The sequence below is a fragment of the Manis pentadactyla genome, chromosome Y (assembly GCF_030020395.1).
Source record: "Manis pentadactyla isolate mManPen7 chromosome Y, mManPen7.hap1, whole genome shotgun sequence".
NCBI lineage: Eukaryota > Metazoa > Chordata > Mammalia > Pholidota > Manidae > Manis > Manis pentadactyla.
The window spans coordinates 35,445,207-35,453,336 of record NC_080039.1 but is presented as its reverse complement, the minus strand read 5'-3'; positions in this window follow the sequence as shown (position 1 = coordinate 35,453,336).

Here is an 8,130-nt window from a genome sequence, read left to right as displayed (position 1 = left end):
CTGGTGGGGGAGCATTTTGGAGGTATCAGGCCATGAATGGGATTAATGTCCCTGTAAATCCCTCATCCCTCTGTGCCGTGAGGTTCCACTGGGAAGATTGTTGTCTGTGAATTGCAGTGTAGACGCTCATCCTAGACGATGTGTTGGAACCACCCTCTTGGACTTTCAGCCTCTGGAACTGTGAAATAAATTTATATGGTTTGCACCAGTCTGTGGCATTTTGTTAGGGCCATTCTAACAAGTGAATGTACCACCTTCAATAAGAAAAAAAAAAAACGCCTCCTTGGGCAGAGATGGAATTGTGGTGCAGCCCTCCAGGGGCCACAGCAACCCACCCCACCTAGCGAGGGAAGTCTCAGGACTCCAGGCAGACCCAGGATGTCTTGTGAACGGCAGCAGGGAGCAAATTAGGATCAGAGGACAGAGGAAGGACTAGGAGAGGGGCGTTAGGGAGGGCAGACGTGTTTTCCTCGTGTCCCTGCCTCACAGACATCCCAGGGACGGACTGTGGGAGGCTATATCCCTATGCCCACCCCCGGGAATTTCACCATCACATCGTGGTCCTGGAAAACCCATCCAATCCAAACCATTTATGTTCCATTACCCTTGATGTCTCCCAGGGGACCTCTGTCCTTTACGCCCTGCCTAGCCTTTTTATGGCAGATGTGGGAGGTAGACATCCTGTGAGATGCCAGGAAAGAACCTCACCAAACCCACGTCATGGCATGTCTGTAAGATTAGTATGCACCAAAATGTAAAATTAACAACTGGACATTGTTTTCATCCACCAAACTTCTGTCAGTTTGTTATGCAGCTATAGGAAATTAATTAGACCATGAGTTTGCCTTATATTACCAAAATTAGGGCAATTATCTCTGATCATACATCTGGGATTAACAAAACTAGTTCCTGTGCACAAAATGCAAAGCATTAGCCATATTGAGTGGTACTGAGATTCCTGCTGTCCGTCCAAGAACACGGAATTTTCTTAAAAATGCTCTCTGAAGGTTATTTTTATTGTCTCATTCACCGAAGGTCAGAAATGTTTGGTGTGCAAAGTTGAAATGCCTCCCAGGATGTTGTGGAAGTATATGGCATCTCCAGGTGAGAATATTTCCTCTCTCTTTTATTAGCTATGTGCTTTATGAAATTCAAGTCAATTGGCATTTTTTAATTATAACTTTGCTGCAAGGTGAAGATGGGCATTAACTTTCTAAGGTGCATCACAGCTACAAAGCGGCTCATGATTTTTGTAACGTGGATGACTGACCTGGAATTCTGCATATTGCACCAGCTGGCATTTACTGCCATGTTCTGGGGAGTCAGGGAAAATGAGATTTGTATCCCAGGGGGCCGTACAAACAGTGTTGGAGATTTTTCGATATGCAAATACACAAGTCAGCTGGTGGACATTTTACAGGTTGTGAAATGGAGAGAAGAGGTGCCCAGCATTTCAGAAAAAGAAAAATATCAGTAGAACCCCAAGAAGATGAGGTTTCCAGGCGTGTGTCTCTAAGAGGCTTCAGAGAGTGTTAGGAGAGTTCTTTGAGTCTCCTGGAAAATGGTATTCCCTTGCACCCGATATGCGATATTTCTCATGTCTGTTTTGTTGAAACTAACACGCATGTGTCCTCAAGTCCTCTGATCCCATGTGGAAGCAGGTGGGGCATAAATTATGTCTAAATGAGCGCACATGTGGCTCTCAAGGACACTTTTGTGCTTTGTGGGAGAGAATTGCGGGAGGGGTAGGCTGCCATGTCCAGAGACATGTGGGTCCTGCAACCTGTGTGGATAAACGAGAAGGGAGACGTAGTTATGCCTTTTCCTACCAACTTCTTTTAGACGAAATCCACCACACAAGTCACCCACGGCAAGTGTACTTTCAGGAGTTTTTAGTGTAATCACAGAGGAACACGCCTATCACCTTCAATTAATTTGGCAACATTTGCATTGTTCTCACAGGAAACCCCATTTTCTTTAGTTGTCAATCCTTTACTCCTCCGTGCACCCCCAGTTCCCTGGCAACCATTCCTTTGCTCTCTGTCTTTGTGAATTTGCCTGTTCTGAGTATTTCCTATCCGTGGAATTGTGACCTTTTATTTTGACTGGCTTCTTAGCCAGCTAGCTAGCATCTTTGGGCGGGGGTGGGATGTCTGCCAGGCCCTGACTTGTGGCCTTGGAGAAGCCGGCTAGTGCACACCCCTCCCTTCTGCGTGGTGAGCCCACTGCGAAGTCCACACGGGTGTTGGAGAGCCAGAAAGACAGACTTGTGCGACGGCCTCTCAGGCTGGACTAGAAAGAGGGCTTGGCACATGGCCCAGAAAGGCTGCCCCTCCCCTCCCAGGGAGCTGATTCTACCTGCTGGAGGTGGGAAGAGCTGTGCAAATCCAGGCTACCTTCCTTTAACACCCAGTAACTCCGTGATTGCTTCCTGGAGGAGGAAGGGGATGCACACCTGTTGTAGAAACACAGAGAGGACAAAGGGACAGAGAGCCGGCAGGGGGAAGTCAGGAGAAGGGCTTCAGCCTGCCTATGATTTCCTCCTGAGGTCTGCAGAGGAGCCCTCTACCCCCGCGGAATATACTTGAAACAGATGGTAGGAGACAAAATAAAAGTGTGTTATGATCACATCCAATGGGTCATGCTTGTTCAACACACCACGTACATATGCCTCCCCTCTAAGCGTCTTCAAGAAATAGCAGGCGTGCGCTGCAATGTGCTGGGCCTGCAAGACAGTGTCTGAGGGGTTGGAAGTAGGGGCAGGGATGGTGGGAGAATTCCTCCCCGCTGTCAGAGAGGGCAGGGGTCACATCTGGAGAACGAGGGAATCCAACGTGCTGGTCTTCAGACCCCCTTTCCTGTGCAAAGTCCTATCCTTCGGGCAACGATGACGTATCTATTTCTGATACTACACACTCCCAGGCGGTGAGCCTGTGACCGTGTATGTATTTAAGACGTACACATAGTGGAATATCGTGAATGTGCAGGAAGGAGGGAAGAGGGCCATTCACAGTCCCGATCATGAGTGTTTCAGGGTCTGGAGAAGGGTGGGGATTGCATGTTGCTAAGACCACGGTCGGCTTCTCAGGGATTATGGTGCATCTTCTGAAGGCTCTGAAGTCAGTGTGTGTGAGTACAGACAGACACCAGCCAAGTCCTGATGGTGCTGACGAACGCATCCACTGCTGTGTGTCTTCAACCCCGACCTCGGTGTCCACCTACCTCCCTGGGGGTGGGTAGGTGGGCTGGTGGGCTGTCTGTGGGTGGCATGGACGGCAGACTCGGTGTTTTTGTGTTTCTGATATTGTCTTCTTGTCTGGCTTGAGTTTTCCAATGAGGACCCTGGAATGGTGAATGGTCCTCATGCTCTAACATGGGTGTGGACTGGCACCATGACACTGGCCCTGATATTTTTGTCAGGACGCCATATAGCAAATGTAGGTCCAACCTTCCACTAACGAGCCCCAACCCATTCTTCAGCTCCCCTTCTGAACGCCCCCTGATTCTCCAGCGGTCTTCCCCACTGCATGACCCTCTGGACGGAGGCAACAACACATTCATACACTGTGGGCTTGCCTTGCAGCTGAAATAAACTTCTAGGAACGTGTTCTGACATTTGGATAAATAAGCCCTCTTGAGTCGGAGCCACTGGAAACACCTTGACCAGGAATTCCGCTGTGCTGCGCTGATGTTAGGGGGCCACTTCCATACATTTACATTTCGACCAAGAGGAGACATCCTGTGGGTCACACTGAAGCCCGTGGGGTTTGTCCATGTCTAGAAGGAGAGACTGAGTTGGCTTGACCTGGGCTGGTCTAGAGGCAGTTGCCCACCATTGGTAGATAAACTTGGCTGGGGTCCCGTTTGTTTTGGAAGAAATGGAGATAATTTCCAGAAGGTGATTTAAATGTCATTGTGGTGGGGATGCATGACAGGTTGTATCATTTTCTATATTCATCCTGTTGGTGGGGGGTAGCAATTAAGCACCTTTCTTGCATTCGGAGCTCAAAGGGGTGTTTTCATGAGATTAATCGGGCAACGGCATGTACAATGGATGGTTCTTGGTCTCTCCCCAATGCTGGGCATCCATCAGACACCTGTGGGGCCTATTATGATGGAGAACAGGCAAAATGATGCTTTCGTCCTATGTTGCAGACTGCATATAACCCAGAGGGAGCCAGTCATGTAAAAATGCACCTGAAAACGTGTGCATGCCTTCTGTCTTTTGTCCTGCACACCCTGAGAGCTATTCCACGCACGTCTGGTTAAATCAGAAACCTTTTCTATCTGTAACGTGGAAGCAATGCATCCTAAAAGGAAGTGCTTAGACGGATCATTGCCAGTCCCACCCTCAAGTTGGTGGTCAGTAAATGTGCCTGAGCATCTGGGATAGTGTTTCCAAATGGGCTGCAGGGTAGGATTGAGGCAGATCTGGTGGGCGTCTCTCATTCTGGCAGAAATTATTTCAATTTCAGCCTGGAGCGTGACATCTGGATGTGGGTTGCTTGAGTCTCATGGAAGCCTGTTTTCTGGCGTGCAGAGAGAGGCCATATATCATCAGTTTGAAAATCCTAAGGGTCTTGCATCAGGCTGCACAGCTGCGTAAGGCTTGTGGGCTTTGTGAAATGTGAGAAAAAAAAAATGTTTTCATTACCTCAGTGAACCCATGCAAAGGCCAGCCTGGCTTAGATGTGTGGGTAGCCCCACAAAATCAAGATAAGGGACGCAGGAAGCTTTCAGAAAGGGGGAGAGAGCTGTTTCTGTGGCATTTTTAAGATGGCAAGTGTACGTGTATCTCATGAGGACATTTATGACCTCCCTTTAACCAAAACGGGGGAGAAGATTCAGGGTGCATGTTGGAGAAACATAATAAAGATGGTCGGTAGATACTGCTGATGGTTGGTGCAACAGCTCAGTGAGGTTGTGAGCAGGAACCCCCCACCAGGAGTGATTCTGTCTCCCCAGGGGACGCTTGGCAATGTCTGGGGACATTTTCAGTTGTCACACTGGGAAGGAGGGCAGCTGATGGCATCTGTGGCATGGAGACCAGGAACTTTGGCCCACACCCTGTGGTGCCCAGGGCCTCCATCCCAGAGAGTCAAAGAGCCCCGAAGATGAACCGTGCTGATGTTGATAAATTCTGCCTTAACCTTGGAGACCTGATTTGCTATCTGGGTGTCTGTCTGTCTACCATGGTGGCTCCCAGGGGATATTTGGTGACCTCTGGTGGCAGTTTTGGGCCATTATGATGGGCGTCATTGCCCACACGGCCTTTGATGGGTGGGGGCGTCCTGCACTGTGCATGGACCCCCCAGAACAGAGAATTATCCAGCCCCAGAAATAAGTGTGTTGAGGTCAAGAAACTGAGTTTGAGGAATGACATAACTATGACAGGAGAAGAGGTAGGCCACGCGGGGACCCCCTGTAAGGACAGGGTCCCTGGAGCTGTGCTGTGTATTGGTCTTGCTTCTTTTTTTTGGTCCAGGAATGTGATGTCAGGACCCCTCTCCGGGGTGGTGGCCCCAGTGACAAGCCCCAGTCGCAGGAAACCTGAAAAACATTTAAGGAAAGGACCACTTCATATCCGCTTTTTAATTCTTTGGGGAGGTTTACCTCTGGTCTCTCCCTCATTTTCCAAACTCTGAACAAAGTGCAAGCCCACAGAGAGGTCTGGGGTGCTATTTCTGCTTGTCTGGGCTTTGATTTGTCCCGAATTTGTTGCTGGAGGAAATGAAAGGGTCACAATGCCATGACGGATTTGATGGAGGTAAGTGACTTAGCTAATGCATCGGAGCTCCCCGACCCCACACCTCTCCTTTACGGGACTCCTGACACAGGCATCTGTTGTCCATCATCCGCACGATGGGGCATGGCATGCGGCTTATCTCGCACTTGCAGGCCAACGAGACAACGGCCACATTCATTAGACCCTTTTCTCCGATGATGACGTTCATGAGAACACACTTGGCAGGTGACGCCTTCGACCACTGGCTGGACATCCTCTTCCTTTGTACGTGCAAAGACGTTTCAGCCAAACTCTCCAGGGATGCGTTGGTGTAACATCCCTCGATGAGAGATCATAGGCTTGCCTTCCAGCTGAGATAACCTTACAGGAAATTGTTTGGACGTTTCAATAAATAAACCCTCTTGACTATGAGCCGAGAAAAACAACCGTTATATTAAATCCGGCTGCGCTATGGTCAGAGGATCATGGAAGGTCATGTCCATGCACCGAATGCTGAGGAAAATAAAATGTCCAGCAAGAAATGTAATGAGACCCATTTGGCTCGTTTCTGGTTCTAGAAAGAGAATCAGAATTCATATGGGCTGGCATTCTTCCAGCGCCAGGCAGGGCTCCAAAGCCAGCCTGTATTTTCTTTACCCCAATAAGCAGCAGGTGTACCATGAGAACGATTTCAGAGATAGCCGGTGAAAATTTGCAAACCATAAGGAGTTGAGATGCAGCGGTAAGTTACAAGCTTGTGCCAAATTTCATTTGGGAAGGGTCGCTTTTACCAGAACCCTATTTCATTCCATTAAGAGCTGTGCATGGCATAAACACCTCTCATAGAGTCTTTAATACAATTTGACCCTCTTTCAATGATTTATAGCTGCAAATCTTTCCTGAGCAGAATTTCAGTTTTATTTCCAAAGGCAAATGCCGATATCAATTGGAATTAATGCAAAGAGTAACATATTTATAGGACACATGTATAGTTGTATATATATGTGTAGATATATAAATGTATATGTAATAATTTATATATATATTCATATAAATGTTTATGAGTAACATATAAATGTATATACTAATATTTATGTACATACTAACGCATGATGCACACACACACAAAACATCCATACCAAATTGCGGTGTTACACGTGGGATTCTGGTTTGTATTTGGTTTGAGGATAATTTTGTGAGGTGTCATTTATCACCTAAAGCATTTTCCCCTAAGAAATAAAAGCCCGGGGCAACGTTTCCTTCACTACCTGCTATTTGCTGTCTAGTCCATGATGGATGACAAAATATGCATGAAGCGAATCATCGCTGTAATCCAGGGAGTGACATGGTGGTTACGTGGACATAAACCCACACATTTTCACGGTGTAGCATTTCCCCAAGGCTGAAATTTGGAACTGTTTGCTGGCGTGAAACCTGCCTTTGCAACGTGCGTTCCCAGCTTGATTTGCTCCCAGCGGGTTAGGGAGAAGTCTGTGGGACTGTCTGGGATGTGTCTGTGGGCACGGGTAAGCTTGCCGTTCTGAGATACAGGGTGGGCAGCGTACGCCCAGCCTACGGGGCCCCTGGAAGCTGGGACAGCGAGGGTCTGAGTCTATGAGAATTTCAGCACTTTTCTTCTGTGCTTTGTGCTGAGTTTACTGATTTGGTTGCTTCGTTTTGAAGCTTACGGAAAGGAAGTGAGGCTGACTTTTGTTTAGCAGCTCCGTGGAAGGAGTTTTCCGATCTGGTTGCTACTATTTCAGATTGAACTTGATTGTCCCCCCTACCCATAAAAAGACCATACGTGCCAGATGTGTTATGCAAAAATACATAGATTCAAGCCAAAAATACCGTGATAAGAGCAGAAGTCACAAACTGGAGACGAAGGGGCCTCTGTTCTTCAGGATGTAAAGATCCAGTTGGCAAAATTGGCATTTCTATGACCAAGAGTAATCAAAGGATGGCACTGCGGTGAAAGAGGTCATCGTCCACAGGACTGGGAGGAAGGGGGATTCGTTCTGATGTAGGGAGGTCAGGAGGCATTTCAACAGCAAACTTGTGGCAAGTAGGGTCTAAGGTCAGATGAAAAGGTTCAAATAATGAGAGAAGAGCAAGGATTCTCCAAAATGAGGCTAGCAGATGCTAAGAACAGCAGAGGGAGGGGGAAAGACATGTTAGAGACACAGGGTCAGGCATGGCAGCCATGGTGGGGCCAAGACAGGGTGCCAGGAGAGAGAGAGAAATACAGAGAAAAGCACAGACACAGACAGACAGAGGGATGCTATGGCCTGACTCATGGCATTGACATGGTGCTGGGAACCTTAACTGTTCCCTCTCTTGGTGTGTTTTTTCTTATTTTGACTGGACTAGGGAGTTAATAAGGAGATTGACCTCATGTTAAGGGA